Here is a 22,402-nt window from a genome sequence, read left to right on the forward strand (position 1 = left end):
ATCACTTCATGGATTTTATCACGAGTGATCATGAGACGATAATATCTTATATTCTTCAAACCTAGAGATATGAGTTGTTACTATGAGTTGGTTATACATTGATTGCACGAAAACGCATTGGTAACTCGATGTTATAAAACGTGCCTTTGTGTATGATTCAACAAGTAGTAGAACAAGCCATATGAGTCGAAGTTTATCCATTCCTTTTACCTTCGGGATAAAAGCGATATCTGTGGGCCCCTCGATGATTTAGCGATGACACATGTGAGTGCTTGGCCAAGCCATGACTGATTTGATTTGTTCAATCAGTCAGTCATCATAAATCGAAAATCGGGAAACAACAAATGGACAGAGAGAATGATTTATAATCCATGTCTCAGTCCATATGATATCTAGAATGGAGGAATATATGATCCCCTATCTAATGGACAAGTCATTGACAAAGGTCAGAGTTCATCGACAAGGTCAGAGTTCGACAGAAGCTTTTGAGAGCTACGATTGCTGATCGGTTCCTGAAGTCATACGCAATAATAGTTTTAGACTTATCCAAGTGGGAGACTGTTGGATTAATGTCTAAGTCCATAACTATAATTGGTAAGACTTGACCCGACCCGACATGGTCCATTTGGGTTGCATGGCATCATGCATTTTGATAGACTATAATGAGAGAAATAACACTTAAGGTTGGTTAATATATTATAAGTTCTAATATATTAATAAGGTTATTTAATTAGTATTGATCAAGAATTAATTTGGAATTAATTAAGTGATCAAAAGGAGACTAATTAAATATATGGGTTGATTGTGTAAATCATTCATTCTTATATATGTGGGCTTGTGATCCAAGATTCCTTATGTTGGACTAAGTCCATGGGGTGACCCATGGATACTCCATGGAGGTTAAAATCCATGGAGCATAAGGAATGGGTAAAGTTATGAGTTACATGGTGTAACCCTAATAGCCACCATATAAAAGAATCCCATGGCTCAAGAAATGGTGCACTAATGTGTGAGTGTGAGGGCTAGACGATTTCAAGGAGTGTTCAAGTTTCTCTCAAGTTATTCCAAGTGTATTTGGTGTTGTGTGAACCATTTGAGGTGTCACACTTGGGGCACTAGGCACTCAAGCTTCATGAAGACATTCTACATCAAAGAGGTATGTATTCTATCTTGTTATATTTATTATTTTGTATGCTAGATTAGGATAATACCTTGGATGTTCATAATTGTATGTATAATAGAGAAAACATAGATCCAAGGTATTTAGGGTTGCATGTACACTTATGAGTGTTAGAATGCTCATAACCCAACAGTTGTAAGACTGCGGTGTGGCCCGTAGCATTGGTATGATAGTATAGTTAGGTTGCGATGTGGCCCGTAGCATTAGTATAGTTAGACTGCGGTGTGACCCGTAGCATTAGTAAAGTAAGACTGCGGGGTGACCCGTAGCATTAGTCGGCAGATAGTGTAGAAGTGTGGTGAGACTGCGGGGTGGCCCGTGACATTAGTTGGCTGGTAGCATTCACTAGCTAGCAGAACGAGTATAATAAGACTACGAGGTGGCCTGTGGCATCCACTAGTGGTCAGTTAATATGGAAGCGCAAGACTGCGGGGTGGCCTGTAGCATTCCTCGGTCCCTATTCGACAGTACGAATGTATCAGAGGCGTGATTCGTTGGCATGGTTTTTCAGATAGTTTAAGATAGGGTGGGGCAGCCGCTCGGATGTGAGTAGGCCACATTATGATTGGATTCGAAAGGCGGTAGGTAATTGGAGACCAGGAGTGATGTAAGACTACAATGGTTTTGGAAGCATTCACCTTTAGTAGTAGATTCGTTGGCAATGAGTAGTCAAACAATACGATCGGGAGGGTCAGCAGGAATGCTGGAGCCGTGAGTAAGGGTGTGGATCGAGGGGTTTCGATAGCTGAAGTTCTTCGGAGGTCGCTGGAAGCGACTGAGAGATTGCGCTTGGAATTAGTAGCCGGTGGGAGTCCGATAATCCAAGGGATGTCAGATCAGTTGTCGAGCAAGGTAGTATCAGTTCATCCGAGTATCAGTTCATGGGTTGGTTTGTAGAGGTCCAAGTTGGTGGACAAAGTGGTGCTACAACACTCATGAGTGCTCATAAGTTCTGAGTATTGGATTCAACTCGCGCTCATTTGAATCACTTCATGGATTTTATCACGAGTGATCATGAGACGATAATATCTTATATTCTTCAAACCTAGAGATATGAGTTGTTACTATGAGTTGGTTATACATTGATTGCACGAAAACGCATTGGTAACTCGATGTTATAAAACGTGCCTTTGTGTATGATTCAACAAGTAGTAGAACAAGCCATATGAGTCGAAGTTTATCCATTCCTTTTACCTTCGGGATAAAAGCGATATCTGTGGGCCCCTCGATGATTTAGCGATGACACATGTGAGTGCTTGGCCAAGCCAGGACTGATTTGATTTGTTCAATCAGTCAGTCATCATAAATCGAAAATCGGGAAACAACAAATGGACAGAGAGAATGATTTATAATCCATGTCTCAGTCCATATGATATCTAGAATGGAGGAATATATGATCCCTTATCTAATGGACAAGTCATTGACAAAGGTCAGAGTTCATCGACAAGGTCAGAGTTCGACAGAAGCTTTTGAGAGCTACGATTGCTGATCGGTTCCTGAAGTCATACGCAATAATAGTTTTAGACTTATCCAAGTGGGAGACTGTTGGATTAATGTCTAAGTCCATAACTATAATTGGTAAGACTTGACCCGACCCGGCATGGTCCATTTGGGTTGCATGGCATCATGCATTTTGATAGACTATAATGAGAGAAATAACACTTAAGGTTGGTTAATATATTATAAGTTCTAATATATTAATAAGGTTATTTAATTAGTATTGATCAAGAATTAATTTGGAATTAATTAAGTGATCAAAAGGAGACTAATTAAATATATGGGTTGATTGTGTAAATCATTCATTCTTATATATGTGGGCTTGTGATCCAAGATTCCTTATGTTGGACTAAGTCCATGGGGTGACCCATGGATACTCCATGGAGGTTAAAATCCATGGAGCATAAGGAATGGGTAAAGTTATGAGTTACATGGTGTAACCCTAATAGCCACCATATAAAAGAATCCCATGGCTCAAGAAATGGTGCACTAATGTGTGAGTGTGAGGGCTAGACGATTTCAAGGAGTGTTCAAGTTTCTCTCAAGTTATTCCAAGTGTATTTGGTGTTGTGTGAACCATTTGAGGTGTCACACTTGGGGCACTAGGCACTCAAGCTTCATGAAGACATTCTACATCAAAGAGGTATGTATTCTATCTTGTTATATTTATTATTTTGTATGCTAGATTAGGATAATACCTTGGATGTTCATAATTGTATGTATAATAGAGAAAACATAGATCCAAGGTATTTAGGGTTGCATGTACACTTATGAGTGTTAGAATGCTCATAACCCAACAATTAGAATCATTGAAATTAAGTTCAATTGGTTTATTTCACAAAGTAAGGATCATAGACAAACATAGAGTGTATACTTGGTGTATGGCAAAGTTATTGTTTAAGAAAAACATAGTGTACATGCTTGGAGCATGGGACAACTAGTGTTTTTAATTCAAGTATAAAGTTGATAAAACCGAAACAATGAATAATGAGTAATCAGTATGGTGATAAATAAAAGTGTTTATTTATATTCATAGGGTTTGATACCATATTTGATTCATTTATTCTTGTGTTTCACTTTGCATGTTTTGACTTCCAGAATAACTAAGTCGCTCTTCCTGAATGATTAAGTTATTCAAACCATCCACAGTCGGTCATATGTTGGAAGTAGATATGAATCAAGACTGTCATGGGTTGGTTTGTAGAGGTCCAAGTTGGTGGACAAAGTGGTGCTACAACACTCATGAGTGCTCATAAGTTCTGAGTATTGGATTCAACCCGCGCTCATTTGAATCACTTCATGGATTTTATCACGAGTGATCATGAGACGATAATATCTTATATTTTTCAAACCTAGAGATATGAGTTGTTACTATGAGTTGGTTATACATTGATTGCACGAAAACGCATTTGGTAACTCGATGTTATAAAACGTGCCTTTGTGTATGATTCAACAAGTAGTAGAACAAGCCATATGAGTCGAAGTTTATCCATTCCTTTTACCTTCGGGATAAAAGCGATATCTGTGGGCCCCTCGATGATTTAGCGATGACACATGTGAGTGCTTGGCCAAGCCAGGACTGATTTGATTTGTTCAATCAGTCAGTCATCATAAATCGAAAATCGGGAAACAACAAATGGACAGAGAGAATGATTTATAATCCATGTCTCAGTCCATATGATATCTAGAATGGAGGAATATATGATCCCTTATCTAATGGACAAGTCATTGACAAGGTCAGAGTTCGACAGCGACTTTAAGAGCTACGATTGCCAGTTAGGTTTTGAAGTCATACTCAATAATAGTTTTAGACTTATCCAAGTGGGAGACTGTTGGATTATTGTCTATGTCCATAACTATATTTGGTATGTACTTGACCCGACCCGGCATGGTCCATTTGGGTTGCACTTCACCGACACAATTTATATGGATAGTCTTTTGAGAATAGTATATTTATGATTTATATTAATATATTATAAGTTCTAATATATTAATATGGAATCATATTATTTAATTAGTATTGATCAAGAATTAATTTAGAATTAATTAAGTGATCAAAAAGAACTAATTAAATATGGACTCTTATATATATGGAATGGGCCAAGTTCATTTAGGTTGGGCTAAGCTTTCATGGATGGTCCATGGAGCTTTTAACCCATGGATCCTATTCAAATGAAAGGTCATGGGTATTAGGGTTTACATGGATGTAACCCTAATCCTCCATAATATATAAAGGGGTCCTTGGCTCACAAAATTGGAACAAGTGTGTGAAAATAAGAGTGGGCCGATTTTAGTGTGCATACATATTCTCTCAAGTTCTTCCAAGGTGTTTTGGTGATTTGTGATTCCATTTGAGGCTTCCACACTATTGGGGCTAAGCTCTTAAAGCTTGAAGACATCAAGCTACATCAAAAGGTATGTCATCTAACTAGAACTTTGTAGTATAGGTGCTTCATAATATGCTAGTTAGGATGAAACCTTGGAATAGTTAATATTTGCATGTATAATAGAGAAAACATAGATCCAAGGTTTATAGGGTTGCATGTACACCATAGGAGTGTTAGAATGCTCAAAACCCAACAATGTCGTGGTCTGTCACATAGTAGTCCTTAACGAACTCACTATATGACTCAGAAAGTGATTGAAGAACCCAGTCAACAGCCAACTTCCTTGAGACTTCGACACCCAACTCTCCCAGCTTGTCAATATGAGACTTCATCTCCAAGATGTGAGTACATATATACACTGCTTTCCAATAGGGATTGAGTGACCTTGAACTTTTCAAGAGCTTGTGGGTTAGGGAGAATAATGGAGGAGGTGGAGTAAGTGAAGTATGATTACCCGTCCCATTAATGCAGAACAAAGGGATTAATCTTTCACCTTGATTGCCATTTGGGATATCATCTTTATTAGCAAAGCTTTATCCAAAAGGATAAGGAGGACCATAGTTGTCATAACTAGACATCTATGAGGGAGATATTCAAGTTTAGTTTATTTAAGTCCTTAATATAACACCCAATATGAAATATTAAGGCTAGGTACCAACTCAATATTTTATAACTTAGAAGAGGGATGTCGTAATCCAAGCTACAAAATATTTGAAAGTAGGTAAATGACGATTTACCAATTTCCACCATGAAAAACGAAATTTAACATTTGGTTTTAAATGAATTGAAACTCCTAGATATTTTGAGATTCATTGAACTATTCAATGGCATGTTTAAATCTCGATTGTGCCCTTCAAGTTTGTGACTGGGATGCCGAGGATCACAAACAAGGAGTGAATAACCATGCAAATTAACTTGGTACACTTAATGTTACAACCACCTAATCAATGTGCCAGTTACCCACACACACTCCATTGATCTATGATTAACATCAAGCTACCCTTTGCCACACATTGCCAGTCCTAGATTAGTGTTTCGGTTAACCACACACGCTCCACTAACGACTTAACAAGGTGCAAAGTGCAATTTCATGGGTTAGCACCAAATTCACATTTTCCTAAAGTAACTAAGATTGAGAATTTATAAAGTTTAGTTAGTTTATATTTATCATTATACTTTTAATGAAGGTAGAATTAATGTCCTGTCCTACCTGTTCGGCTAACGACCCTTCACCAGTCAAGGAAGCGGTGGGTGAGAATGGACACCCATTAAACTGTCATTTTATAGGCAGTAACCTTATACCCCCCTTATAGACCAACTTCGTGAATGAGGCCTACTAACGGTAAGACTGACTTACTCTTATACATATATATATATATATATATATATATATATATATATATATATATATATATATATATATATATATATATATATTAAACCTATAAGATTATAATAGTATAAGGGTTGAATTTTAAACTTTTAAAATTCTAAGGGTTGGAATTAAAGTATACATAGGGGGTAACTTTAAAAATTCCAAAACTTGAGGGCAAGTTTTGAACAATTCAAAAACTTTTGGTTTCCATAACTTATGAGTTTAATATGGTTTTTATGGAATACTTTTCAAGTTCCATAACTTGAGGACAAGTTATGGAAGACATAAAACTATTTTATGATGATATTTAAAACAAGACCTTTCATTATTCATAACATATGAACTTTAATGAATCTTTTAAAAAGAAAAACTCTTCATTTTACATAACTTGGGGACAAGTTATGGAGTTCATAAAAACCATTAAAATCAATATTCCAATTAACACAATAATCAAATAATTTTTCTATGATCAAGATCAAACTCATAAGTAAAGATAATTCATATCAACAATTTTCAAGAACTTAGCTAATCACATAAACTAACACAAATCTTGAAACTTTGACAATTATCGTTTATTTGGATGAGGATAATCATTACCACGACATCAAAATCAAATTTTATAAACAAAAACATTTTGTGGTAATGATCCTAATCCAAAATAGGCCAAAAAAACTCGAAAATCTGCATCCATGACAGCCAACTCGTCGAGTTGGTCAACTTTGTAAGTGGACTCGGCGAGTTACTCATCCAACTCGGCGAGTCCAAGGCAAAAACCATGCAACTCGTCGAGTTAAGTACTGGACTCGGCGAGTTCTGATGTCAGAGTGCAGAAAATTCGATTTTTTCACTTTGAAAACCAATAAAACATCAAGTATAATAGAAAACAACCCATGGCTCTGATACCACTGTTGGGTTTTAGTATACTACAACATCCTATGGTGCACATACAACCCTAAATGCCTTGGATCTATGTTTTCTCTAATTATACATGTAATAGTGTTTCCAAAGCATTAAGCCTATAACTAGCATACAAATAACATATGTATAATAAGACAAGTTTTAGACATACCTCTTGATGTTGTTGATGTTGCTATAAAGACTTTGGCCTTTAAGAACTTAGTGCCCCAAGTGTTGCACCTCAAATGGAATCACAATTCATCTAGGACAAATGATGACATTTTGATAGAGAATTCCATGCACCAAAAACACCTCCATGAACTCCAAGAGCTAGAAGTGGCGGTTTTAGGTTATGGAGTTATATTTATATGTAGGATTCCAATAGTCATGGGTATAACCCAAATCCATACCTATGGGTTTTATGATCCATGGTTCATGTGGCCCAACTCTTTATGTATCCATACATAAACTTAGTCCAATATGGATCATAAGCCCAACACATATAAATATAACCAGTTACCATAATTAGTCCCCATAGATTTAATTAGTCTCTTTTGATCACTAAATTAATTCCAAATAATTCTTGATCAATACTAATTAAATCATATGATTTCATATTAATATATTAGAACTTATAATATATTAATAAATCATATATAACCTCTTCTCAAAAGTTCATCCTAACAAATTGTCCTGATGTTATGCAACCCAAATGGACCATGCTACTCTCGGGTCGAGTACATACCAATAATAGTTATGGGCTTAGACATCTAATCCAACATGATCCTCACGTGCGCCCTGCGTACGAGGTGTACGCCTAGCGTATTAGGACGCGCCCTAGTACGCCTAGCATACAAAACGTACGCTCAGCGTACAACACAATGGCCAAAATTACCATATTGCCACTATGGGCCATTATTAAATCCTTTTTCAATCCCAAGGGCCAAGATGCAATATTACTCAAACATAGGATCAAAATTGGAAGTACATTGACATCAGGTGTTACAATTCTCCCCCACTTGAACTAGACTTCGTCCTCGAAGTCGGCCGTCACAAACAACTCATGATAATGCTCCCGCATCTCAGCCTCCGGCTCCCAAGTCCACTCGGAGTCTCTCCGATGTTGCCACTGAACCTTTACCAAAGGTATTTCCTTATTGCGCAGAATCTTCATCTTTCTCTCCAATATAGCCATCAGCCTCTCAATATAGTTCAGACGTTCATCGACCTGAATATCATCCAAAGGTACCACTGCCTCACCGTCCAACACACACTTCCGCAACAGAGAGACATGGAAAGTGTTGTGGATCTGATTGAGATCACTCGAAAAATCCAACCGGTAGGCCACCCTGCCTACCCTGGCGATCACACAGAAAGGTCCAATATATCGGGGACCCAATTTCTCCCTTCCTGAAGCGTATCACAACCTTCGATAATACCATATCGCCGACCTGAAATTCCAACCCCGATCGGCATCGGTCGGCATAACGTTTATGCCGACTTTGAGTTGTCTGCAGTTTCTGTCTGATATGCTGAATAAGCTTTGTGGTTTGAAGGACTACTTTGGTTCTTCCAATTACCCTATGTCCAACCTCTCCCCAACATACAGGGGTACGACATCTCCAACCATACAAGAGTTCAAAAGGAGGGGCAACAATGCTGGAGTGATAACTGTTGTTGTATGAAAACTATGCAAGAGGTAGGTAGGAATGCCAACTCCCACCGAAATTTATATGATACAAGCCCGCAACATACGCTCAAGGGTCTGGATGGTCCGCTCACTCTGACCGTCGGTCTGCGGGTGATAAGTCGTGTTGAAATGTAGTCTCGTGCCCAGTTCCTCGTGGAACTTCTGCCAGAAGCGGGAAGTGAACCGAACATCTCAGTTTGAAACAATGGAGACCAGAACCCCAAGACGAGCAACAATATCCCGGACATACACATGAGGATGCAAACGGGTCGGGTATTACCCGCGACCCGCGGGTACTCGACCATAACGGGGCGGGTATTACCCGTCTTAACGGGTAACGGAGCGGGGACGGATACATATTTTTATACCCGAAGCGGGGACGGGTCGGAGACGGGTGTGGCACTATCCGCCCTGTTTAAAACCCGATTATATATATATATATATATATATATATATATATATATATATATATATATATATATATATATATATATATATATATAGGTTTAGGTTCTATGGAAAACAAAAAACCCTAAAAAAACCTAAAAATCATAAAAATGCATAAAAAAAATACTTAGAGATCACATAACTTTTTTTTGAATTTTTTATGAAAAAATCGCATGTTTTTAAATAATTTCGTTGATTTTTTTTTTGAAAAAAAAAGTTTTTATTTTTATTTTTTTTTAAATTAATTTTTTTTCAGCGAATTTATTAAAAAAACCTGCGATTTTTTTATAAAAAAATTAAAAAAAAGTTTTGTAATCTCTAAGTATTTTTTTATGCATTTTTATGATTTTTAGGGTTTTTTAGGGTTTTTTGTTTTCCAAATAACTCTTCCATATATATATATATATATATATATATATATATATATATATATATATATATATATATTGTTTATGGGAAATCTTATTCATAGAATAAGGACGGACGCTTCAATAATCAAGGAATCGACTCCCTGTTTCTTTAAGTCATTCAATGATCATTACTTTTTTCCTATTATCAAGAATTCAAATACGACAAGAATCCTTGTTCAGTTCATCCCTTGGTCTTCGATTTTACACTCTTCAAACAATCAATCTTCATTATTTCTGGTTCAGTGCTTCACGACAACAAATCAATAATCCTTCAACTTCATCCGCCCTACTCTCATAGAAGATCATGGGATTAGAGGAGAAAAATCTACAAGAAGTTATAGCTTCATCCAAAAATCATAAACCCAGGTTAGTATTCGATTTGGTTTTCTACAAACGATTTATATGTGCCTAGTATAATCAATTTCTACAAACGATTTCTTAACTCCAATCAATTTCTAACTAATTAATCCATATATTAGTTGTAATCCATAATGGATTTCCTGTAATCGATTAAACGATTTTTACTAACGATTTTCTAGAAATCGATTTTATTGTATTATTAAGTTGTATCAGAAATTGATTAAATTGAATTTCTATATTAGATTGTATCTGAAATCGATTTTATTGTAGCCATATTAGATTGAAGAAGCTTGAATCTTGATTAAACTGATTATACACAATTACCGGCCTCGTTTTTTACTGTGATTGATTTCATAATAAGGTTGGACCACCTATCTTTGTTGTGTAAAATTGCTTCTAATTGTATGATCTGTAGATGACTTCTTACCTTTTGTTAGGAACCAACCGAAATCAAAGTTATATACAAAGTTCTATGCCTGCCAAATGTTCGATGATTTGCCTAACTTAGATTTAGACTGCCAAAAATTGTTCTCTAGTAAATTTCATTGCATACTCACTGTTTGATGATTTGGCCAAGTGAGATTGACAAAGCGAAAAAAGAAAAGTATAAAGGAACACCCATACAAAAACCAGAAACAAAACCAAGAGAACTATCTTTTTTACTGTGATTGTTTTTATAAACTCTAAGATTATTCTGAAACTTGATTAAATCATAGAACTTGATTAAACTGCATTTAAGGAATCCTTTTTACTATGATTAAGTGTATGAATGTAATATTTTTTTGGCTATGATGTGTAACACATGTTTCAGGTATTATTTAATTTATCTAAGTTTTAAGGTTTTGTGCATGGACTAGGCGAGTTGGGGAGCTCCAACTCGTCGAGTAGAAGTTATTATGGGGACGCGGATTTTCAATCCTACTCGACGAGTCAGAAGGCCCCGACTCGACGAGTAGGCGTTGTAAAGGAAAACCCTAATTTTTAGGGTTTGCACCCTATTTAAAGAACATAATCCGCCTCTTGTTGCCTCCTTTACCACCCTATTAGCCAGAGAAAACCCTAGTTGGACCTTGCACCTTCTTGAGTGAGAGAGAGGGCTTTTTTGAGCAATTTTGGTGCGTTTGTGAAGGATTTTAGAGCTTGAAGAAGAAGGAGCAAGGAGAGAATCAGTAGATCCGACATCTACTCTGTATTGGCCACCATCTTGAGGTATAAAGTCGTTACCTTGATCTCTAGTTTCTTAGATCCTTTTTCTTGGAAGTAAATGGCCATTTTTGGTGCAAAATGGAGTCATACTCGGATCTGGACTTATCACAAGGATATGTTTCCAGATTTGGACCTCTCTAGGTCCCCAATGACATAAAGTTGCTCACTTTATCCAGATTAGACCCTTTACATGCACAAAAACCTTGTAGGGAGCTTAGTTATGATGTTTTAGCCTTGTGAGGCCTTGCATGCACGTAAAGTTTGCAAATTTACGTGGTAGCTGCACTAGGGAAGGGTGGATCTGAAGTTTGGTACCTTAGATCCCACTAAAAAGGGCTGAACACAAAGGGGACTGAAGGAACTCGTCGAGTCCCTTAGTTGACTCGACGAGTCGGGTAGGGTTTACCCGTTTTCGAGATTCAGAATGAGTGCAGTGAAGGATTAGGGTTTTGGGACTGCATGAACTTTTAGTTTTCTGGACATTTGATGAACTCGACGAGTTACTTTGGTGACTCGGCGAGTTGACATAGGATTCAGTGGAATGGACTCGGGAGGAACTCGATGAGTTGCTAGGATACACTTGACGAGTTGAGGTCAACATGGACTGTTCACCTTTACTGTTTACCTTGTGTAACACCCTGAATTTAGAAGGTCGGAAAAGAGAAGAAAACCTCAAATGAGGAAGTGACTCGTCGAGTAGATGGGTGACTCGACGAGTAGGAGCGCGATTTGGTCGCGGGTTTAGTGACCTACTCGACGAGTCAGAAGACTGACTCGGCGAGTTGGCCAAGTTTGGGGAAAACCCTAAATGCGGGCCTTGTACCCTATTTAAGGAATGTTATAGCCTTCACCAGCCCCTTGATACTCTCTCAAGTCCAGAACGAAAACCTTAGAGCCTCCCTTGAGTTGTGAGTCATTTTGAGAGTTTTGGAGCATTCTTGAAGCTTGGAGGAACAAGAAGAAGGTTGGAGGTTCAAGGAGGAAGGACTAGATCCAGAAGATTTACTCCATTTGCTGCTCATTTTGGTAATCAAGTTCCTTCCTTGACTTCTAGTTTGTTAGATCTCTTTATGTCCCTTTTTATGAAGTTTATGGGCCAAAAATGATTTATTGTGGGATTTGGACGTCCCCAAGCTAGATCCTTTCAGATCTGGGAGTATTTGGAGTAGTTAAGACATAAAGGTGGAAGCTTTATGCCAATAGAACTCCCCATGCAAAGTTTAAGAGGTTGTTATGGCCTTTTGAGCAAAAAGGGCCATGCATGGACGCAAAGGTATTAGCTTTGCGTGTTATTCCGACCCTAGGAGGCTAGATCTGGGTCTTGGATGCCTTTTGCTTGACTGAAACCATCTGAATAGAGTTGGACATAGAGGGACTCGACGAGTCACTTGTGGGACTCGGCGAGTCAGGCCAGTTATTGCCCCAAAACCCTTCTGTTAAAGGGTATGAGTTGAATGGTTAGGGACTCAGCCAATCTGAGTCCATAGTGGTCATGAAGTTCATCGTACTCGACGAGTTCAAGGAAGAACTCAGCGAGTCTAAGGAAATCTCCTTAGTTTATGAAGATGGACTCGACGAGTTGTTCATACAACTCGGCGAGTCACAGCCTAGACACATTCTTATGTGGATGATGAACTCGACGAGTTCAAAGTCGAACTCGACGAGTCGGATGAAGATGGTCCCGATTGTATGGTTGAAGGAGAACCCGTCGAGTCCTTGCTAAACTCGACGAGTGGAGTCAGGGTTGTATGGGGTTGGAGGAGTATGGACTCGACGAGTTGGTAGACCAACTCGGCGAGTCAAGTCAACTGGAGGTTTCCTTTGACCGTTGACTTTGACCAAGTTGACTTGGGTTGACTTTTGGGATTATTGTGGTCTAAATGTTATTTTGGGTATTGATAGTTCGGGAAGCCGAAGGGTCAGCGGTTCAGGAGTTGCCGGTTAGCAGTCAGAAGTGTTCAGCGAGTTCTCAGCAGTGCGAGGTGAGTCTCCTCACTGTTTGTATGGGTCTACAGCCACAATGCCGGCCCATTTAGTTTATGTATGGTAGGAAGACCCCGGGGGTTAGCCCTAGGCATTATGCATGAAAGACCAAGAGGAGGCTCCTGGCACACAGTATGTTATTATGTATGGTAGGAAGACCCGAGGGTTAGCCCTAGGCAACATGTATGAAAGATCAGGAGGTGGCTCCTGGCACACTGTATGCTGAGTAGCCTAGTAGAGTAGTATGTATAGTTGTCTTTGCGATGCTTGCATGGAATACCAGGGGGTGGCCCTTGGCACTTGTCTGTAAGACCCAGGGAGTGGCCCCATGCTTGACAAGAAAGACCACGTGCGGCCCGTGGCAATACAGCAAGGCTATGTTTGGCACATAGCATCTTACTTGATTATGGATATGTTTGTTATGTATGGCTCATGGTTACGTATGGCATGTACAGATCAGTTGATATGTATGGTATGTGGTATCTGAGGAACTCACTAAGCTTCGTGCTTACGGTTTTCAGCTATTTGTTTCAGGTACTAATGTTTTTCCAAGGAAGGAGCTCGGGGCGATCGCAGCGCATCACACCATGTTTTCCACATTAGATGATCTATGGGATTTAAAACTCTGATAATTGTTTATTAAGAATGTTATTAAATGATTGAGCAAGATTTATTAAGCGGTTTTTAATTAATCAAAACGAAATTTTTGGTCTTAAATTTTGGGATGTTACAAGTTGGTATCAGAGCCTTGGTTTGAGAGATTCGGGGATATTCTCGGGTGTGTCTGGACTCAAACTGAGGACTTGATATGAAAATTTTCAAAGGAACTTGAAAAGTATTTGAAAAGAGAAAAGAACTTTGAAAACAACAAGGTGTGTGATGCGTGCAATCGACCGAGCTCAAGTAAGTGGTTCCCAAAATACCAATACATGTTTGATATGTGATATTATATGATTATGTGATTCGCATGCTAGATTATGGCTAAGGATCTAGGAGAGATGCCTTTGTATGCTTATGTGAACTTATAGAATTGAATGCTAGAATTGATCAGCCAGTAGTAGGATGGCCTGTTTAGGTTATGCCTGATTGTATGAGCCCTTGAATTGCATGCTAGTGTAGATTCCTAATAAGAGGATAGAACAACTTGTTTGGTTAGATTTTCCGTTTGTCTGAATGTTGCTTGCTTTGTGCTTTGTGGGACTTTAAGTAATGGGAGTTAGCTACTAGACGAATGCGTTAAGTCACATGTGATCAGGGTTGAATAATCTCAGAGTGTTGGACTTGACCCTATTGCGCAGCTCTTGTCTGAGTCTAACCGTTGTAGGGGTGAGTCTTTTACTCGAAGGATTATCCGAGCGTCGTCACATGTGATGGTATTCATGTAGTGGTTAATTGGCATCATTAAGAGTCTTTCAGCAGCTGAGGACTGGGTTTGGGATTGGAGATTTCCCTAGGGTAAGCCTAGGAGGAGGGTAGCAGAGAGCAGCAGTAGTAGAAGGGACTTGGTAAAGTCGAAGCAATCATTGAGCAAAGTACTGATAGATGTGGAAGGTAGTATGGGCCCGTACTACTGAAAGCAGAGGATTCGTACTCGAGTCAAGGAGGGCCGAGATAGAACCAGGAAACTTGTAGTATGTGAGACCTTCTGAGGTTACGTACGACCCTGACAATTATGTGTTCCGTTTCAGAATGGTGATGATTACGCGACATGGAGCGGGAGGATCAGGATCTGGTTCAGGATCAGGTTCGGGTACAGGTTCCGAGCCAGTGGATGAGGGATTACGCGAGTTCATTGCGTCTGAGATCACGAGAGGTATCCTTGAGTCGACCTCAGTGATTTTTGGGTCGATCAAGGAAGGGATTATTGAGCTGATGGAGGATCGCCTCAGAGCGTTCCAGAGTGATATGGCATTCAGCCAGTCAGGATCGCGCACACTGTCCTTCAAGGATTTCAGGGGGAGTGGCGTGCCAGACTTCCACGGGGTGAAGGACCCCATTGTTGCCAGGAGATGGATTGTAGACATTGAGTCTGCACAGTTGACGAGCTTCTGTCCTGAGGGGTCGAAGGTTCGATTTGCTGCAGGATGCTTGAGGGACAGAGCTAGAGATTGGTGGGAGTCAGTTGGTGATTCCTTGGGAGCCTCAGCCATTGAGGCTATGACCTGGTCCGAATTTGTGACCAGGTTTAGGGCGGAGTTTGCGCCGGCTGTGGAGCTTCAACAGCTGGCCAGGGAGTTCCTAGACATGAGACAGACGACAGAGTCGGTGGCGGAGATTACCGCCAAGTTCTGGGAGAGGGCATTATTGGTGCCTCAGTATGCAGGGGATGAGGAGATGCGGAGGACCCGCTATCATGACATGTTGAGAGCTGATATTCGGGAGCATGTCAGCTTCTCGGCATGCCCGACCCTGGACTCTATGATTTCCAGGGCGCGAGAAAGGGAGATTGATTTGGAGCACATTGCGAAGAGGAGGTCGGATCAGATGCATACTTTGGAGGGTCCCGGGAAGAGACCCAAGACTTCAGATCAGCGATTAGTAGGGCGGCAGGGCCGAAGTCAGTGCAGCACGTGCGGGAAACTGCACGAGGGAGTTTGTCGTTCCAGGGGTTCAGGCTGCTACAAGTGTGGCAGTGATGGTCACGTCGGCAGGGACTGCCCACAAGGGGCATGTCCATTATGTTTTCACTGCAATCAGGTGGGCCACAAGAAGACCGACTGCCCGACGATGAGGGGAGGAGCAGGGAGTGCGTCTGCCCCCAACAACTTTGAGGATTACGGATGGGTGAGAGGGTAAGGCCTTGCAGTGACGGATGAGGGAGATCTGGATTACAGCAGGGAATGTTGCAGGTATGTATCAATGGCTATTTTCGATTATATATCTATTATGATTGTTCTTACCTCGGTCTCAGGTGATAGTATGTATGAGTTATCTCTCTGCTCGTATTCGGAATTGTATTTTCGGAATTGTCATATGCCAATTGCATACCAGGAACTATTAGTAGCTAGTGTGAGGTTATCTATCACTTCGGGTTCGAAGTGTCCAATATTATCTCGGCTACGACCGAAAACGGTTCAGGAGCGTTACGTGGAGGTCGGTGGGCAGGGTCAATGGAGTGGTCATCCGCCATCATCAGGATTCGGTGGTTCTAGTCTTGGTGTTTGGGATAGGTTTTGGAAGCATCATAAGGGCGTTGTTGTTGGATTAATGTCTAAGTCCATAACTATAATTGGTAAGACTTGACCCGACCCGACATGTTCCATTTGGGTTGCATGGCATCATGCATTTGGATAGACTATAATGAGAGAAATAACACTTAAGGTTGGTTAATATATTATAAGTTCTAATATATTAATAAGGTTATTTAATTAGTATTGATCAAGAATTAATTTGGAATTAATTAAGTGATCAAAATGAGACTAATTAAATATATGGGTTGATTGTGTAAATCATTCATTCTTATATATGTGGGCTTGTGATCCAAGATTCCTTATGTTGGACTAAGTCCATGGGGTGACCCATGGATACTCCATGGAGGTTAAAATCCATGGAGCATAAGGAATGGGTAAAGTTATGAGTTACATGGTGTAACCCTAATAGCCACCATATAAAAGAATCCCATGGCTCAAGAAATGGTGCACTAATGTGTGAGTGTGAGGGCTAGACGATTTCAAGGAGTGTTCAAGTTTCTCTCAAGTTATTCCAAGTGTATTTGGTGTTGTGTGAACCATTTGAGGTGTCACACTTGGGGCACTAGGCACTCAAGCTTCATGAAGACATTCTACATCAAAGAGGTATGTATTCTATCTTGTTATATTTATTATTTTGTATGCTAGATTAGGATAATACCTTGGATGTTCATAATTGTATGTATAATAGAGAAAACATAGATCCAAGGTATTTAGGGTTGCATGTACACTTAGGAGTGTTAGAATGCTCATAACCCAACAGTGGTATCAGAGCCTAGGCTTGTTTTCTTGTTATACTTGCAAAAGTAGCTGAAAAATCGAGTTGGATGCATATATTCGATTGTTTTGGCTGGAATTGGACTAGGAACACTACCCTAAGATGTTTTTGGACTTATAAACTTGTTTTTGATGTGGTAATGTTCATGCTAATCCAATTTCTAAGATAATTGTCATAATTTCAAGATTTGTATTAGTTTGTATGTTCATGCTAATTTCTTGAAGATTGATGATTTGAATTATCTTGTTCTTATGAGGTTCTTAGATTAATAGAAATAGTTGTTTTCAATCCATTTTAATCTAAGAGTTGATTCCAAAGTGTGTTTTTGTAACTTGTCATCAAGTTATATGAAAAGTCACATTTAAGAATCATAAAACTCATAAAAGTTGGCAAAGGTTACAAAATGAAGAGTCTAGTTCTAATTAAATGGTTTTATGACTCCATAACTTGTTTTGTGATCCTCGGCATCCCAGTCACAAAACCTGAAGGGCACACTCGAGATTGAAACATGCCTTTGAACAGTTCAATGAATCTCAAAGATCTAGGACTTTCAAATCCAATTAAAACCTAATAAATTATTTCGTTTTTCATGGTGGAAATTGGTGAATCGTCATTCACCTACCTTCAAATATTTTATAGCTTGGATTACGGCATCCCTCTTCTAAGTTATAAAATAGTTTGTTGGGTCCTAGCCTTAATATTTCATATTGGGTGTCATATTAAGGACTTTAAATCAACTATCTTGAATATCTCCCAAAAAGATGTCTGGTCTAGACATTTATGATCTTCCCAAATCTCTTGAAACAAGCTTTCCTAAATGAAGATGATGTCCCATGGATATCATACTTCTTTCACCTCCTCCAATTATTCTCCCTAACCCACAAGTTCCTAAAAAGTTTAAGGTCACTCAAGCCCTATTGGCAAGGCAAGGTCTAGGTGTGATCACATCTTGGAGATGTAGTCACATATTGACAAGCCGGGAGAGTTGGGTGTCAAAGTCTTGAGAAAGTTGGTGGCTCAACTACTTTCTAAGTCACATAGTGAGTTCTTTTGGGAATCCTATGAAACAGACTAAAACAAGACCCTTAATGATCTTATCTATTTGCTAAGATCAACTTCCTAAAACGCTATGGACATTGACAATGATGATATTGGATATCCAGTAAAGCTCTCTCTTCCCAATGGAAAGGGATCGGCCATAGTCAATTCGGTTGACCCAATGGTAAAGAGAGAGGCGAAGTCTGAGATAGTCCCATTATCAAGGGTCCATAGGTAACTATTGCCAAAGGAAGGGGCATTGGTTACGAAGCTGCCAAATTTACCTAAGGATGTTAAAGTCAATAAGTTTGGCTCTACTTCAGGTAAAGTCCATTGTCTAACTCTATTAAGTACATGTTGATTCTGATCGCGAAGATGGATTTCAATCGCATGGTTCGGTGATCAGAATTTTGGGCTATTACTTAAGAGTTATGATATTTATATTGCTTAGGAATAGATAACAACAAGGTTTTCATATGGATTGTAAGGATAAGTTTTTCCGCAAAGTTTTAAAATAAAAGAAAAAGGTTTTGATTTATTTATTTTAAGTATCCTTACAATGGCATTTGTGAAAAGTTGTTGCTTATAAGATTCCATTGATAGCAATATTGGAAAAATGGATTTGATTCTTTCGGTTGTGGTAGTGTCTAATATTACCAAATAAGGAAAGATTCTCATCACCCAAGGTTCAATTGGACCGAAACTTGGAATCATGCAAGTTGTATAGTATGATGAATGAGAACTTTCAGCTTGGAAAATTAAGACTAATTCCTTATGTGAATAAGGAAAGGACTAAGGGATCGAGTACACATTCTTGTGCACTGGTCAAGTCCACCACAAAAGATCAAAAAGACTATTTGTCATGATTTACTTAAGTTCAGTAAATATGGTTATACTTATAAGTTTAAGTATAAGTCTGTAGCATTGGAGAAGTTTCAATGTGAGACAGAACGAATAAGAAGAATCAAAGTATGGCAGAAAGATAAAAGTTTCTCAAATCTGAAAAGATAGGAGAGTACTTTAGTATCATGTTTATGATCATCTTAATGATTAAGATACCATATCACAATTGGTCCTCTAAAGTCATCTTAGTGCATTCTTATGACTAAGAAGAGGAGTCATGAATTGTTGAAATGGTTAAATCAAAAAGATGAGTCATACTTCGTTCCAAAACAATTCTTAGAGTCATACTCCAAGATTGTAACCTGAGTGACATATCTTAAAGAGGGTTTGTTAACACTAGTCAAATGTAAGAGTAAAAGGTTATCTACTCTTGTACATTTGAAATTGGTAAGTTGTGATGTTTTGGATAAAACAGAGACCAACTTAGGCCAATTGTGTAAAGTGTTAGTCTTGATAAAGAATCCGCACTATCTCTTGAATATTTGACAAGGGAGTCTTATATGTCAAGAGGACAGTGGGAGTCTTAAAGCTCTTGAAAGTTTCAAGACTTAATCAAGAATAAAACCTAAAGTCCTTCACTAGCACACGACTTGAGGTTTATAACATATCGTGTTGAAATTTTTGTGCCTATTCAAGTTGGCTTTGCATAGGAGTTCTGAGAGTTCTCAATTGGTTGCACAACTACTTGGAAGCAATGGCAGGCACCTGAGCTGCCAAATGGCAAGAATTTAAGATTGCACAAGTTTAATCAATATGAGTTTGGATTCACTAACCTTGTCTTGTGATTATGGTTTTGACAAATTCACATGGATAAGAACACATACACTATTAAATCTAAGTGTCATAAGGTTTCTCTCCGATTCATGAAAATGATGGTGAGGCAACACTTTCACTAAGTAGATTTTAGCTAGATAGCAATTGTGATATTTGCATTCTCAAGGTCGTTAGTGGAGCGTGTGTGGTTTACCGGCACACTAACATGGACTTGTGAGAAGTGGCAAAGGTCTAAACAATTGAGACTATGATTACGGCATCCCTTTTCATAGTTCTAAAATTGTTTAGACACACATGTGAGCTATCTAAGAGAGGTGTATGATTTTGATAAAGTTTTATCAAAACAATCTAGTATCAGAAATATGAACTTTGGTAAGAAAGTCAGTTGAATTCTGACTACATGTCAAAGCTAGTGGGAGCATAAGTGTTATGCTAATAATCATCATGCTAGTGGGAGCATGATAATTATGACAAAGGTTGCAAGTTAGCAATGTTAATTATAGAAAACAAAAGTTTCAATTCGTGAGGTTGCAGGGGTTGAAAAAGTTGTTTTGCTATAATTAAGGGAGAGGAAATTATACTTCATTTCAATTCTAAAAGCTTAGATTGAGATTTTAATCGTATTTAATCAAGGATATATATATGAATTTCATGTTGGAATGGCTCAACATAAGGAAATTCTATATATGGGTCCATTATTTGCGTTCTAAAATTCGATTATGATTACGGCATCCCTTTTCATAATCTGAATTTTGAGAACTTGGCAAATTGAAATGGAAATATTATAGCAAAAGACTGGTTTAGTCTTTATGTGAGACATCATGAATCGTGTCCCATATGCTTCGGATATAGGATCGATTACATGTGCTATATTCATCCTTTCTAAAATTTTCCAAATGCCTGGGGCATTATGAAGGAAAAAGGTCTAGAATTGGATATGACTAAAATGATTAAGCAATTGTCGAGGACAATCTAAGGTTTACCAAAGATTGGTTGCTCAAGGACAGTTGGAAGTATAATGTTAATTCTGGAAGGACCATATTGACATAATCTGTAAGGAGGCAACTCTTGTTCAGAAGTGATAGTCAAAATGGAATATGGAAATGTTTCAAAGTTAGAAATTATTCAATCTGTGTAAGATTAGGAAACTTAATGATGTTTCCAAGGAGCTGATCTCCTTTGGAATGCTCTGTAATGATTGTTGTCAAGTCTTTCTGACTTCGTGCATAATCATTAAGAGGATCAATGCATATAAGTTTAGAATCTAACAGATTTCAGTAAATGGCATGAATTTGGAATTCTTGCATTTGCAGTAAGGATTTGGGACTGTGAAAAGAGGATCATTGGAGTGATGTTCAATTGATCTATTTTACAAAGTAAAGATCATAGACAAACATAGTATGCATACTTGGTGTATGGCATGACTAGTGTTTAGAAAACATAGTGTACATGCTTGGAGCATGGGACAACTATTGTTTTAAATTCAAGTATAAAGTTGATAAAACCGAAACAATGAATAATGAGTAATCAGTATGGTGATAAATAAAAGTGTTTATTTATATTCATAGGGTTTGATACCATATTTGATTCATTTATTCTTGTGTTTCACTTTGCATGTTTTGACTTCCAGAATAACTAAGTCGCTCTTCCTGAATGATTAAGTTATTCAAACCATCCACAGTCGGTCATATGTTGGAAGTAGATATGAATCAAGACTGTCATGGGTTGGTTTGTAGAGGTCCAAGTTGGTGGACAAAGTGGTGCTACAACACTCATGAGTGCTCATAAGTTCTGAGTATTGGATCCAACCCGCGCTCATTTGAATCACTTCATGGATTTTATCACGAGTGATCATGAGACGATAATATCTTATATTCTTCAAACCTAGAGATATGAGTTGTTACTATGAGTTGGTTATACATTGATTGCACGAAAACGCATTGGTAACTCGATGTTATAAAACGTGCCTTTGTGTATGATTCAACAAGTAGTAGAACAAGCCATATGAGTCGAAGTTTATCCATTCCTTTTACCTTCGGGATAAAAGCGATATCTGTGGGCCCCTCGATGATTTAAAGATGATACATGTGAGTGCTTGGCCAAGCCAGGACTGATTTGATTTGTTCAATCAGTCAGTCATCATGAATCGGAAATTGGGAAACAACAAATGGACAGAGAGAATGATTGATAACCCATGTCTCAGTCCATATGATATCTAGAATGGAGGAATATATGATCCCTTATCTAATGGACAAGTCATTGACAAAGGTCAGAGTTCATCGACAAGGT

This window comes from Lactuca virosa, chromosome 4 (genome assembly GCF_052849685.1).
Source record: "Lactuca virosa cultivar CGN04683 chromosome 4, Lactuca_virosa_CGN04683_v6, whole genome shotgun sequence".
NCBI classification, from domain to species: Eukaryota; Viridiplantae; Streptophyta; class Magnoliopsida; order Asterales; family Asteraceae; genus Lactuca; species Lactuca virosa.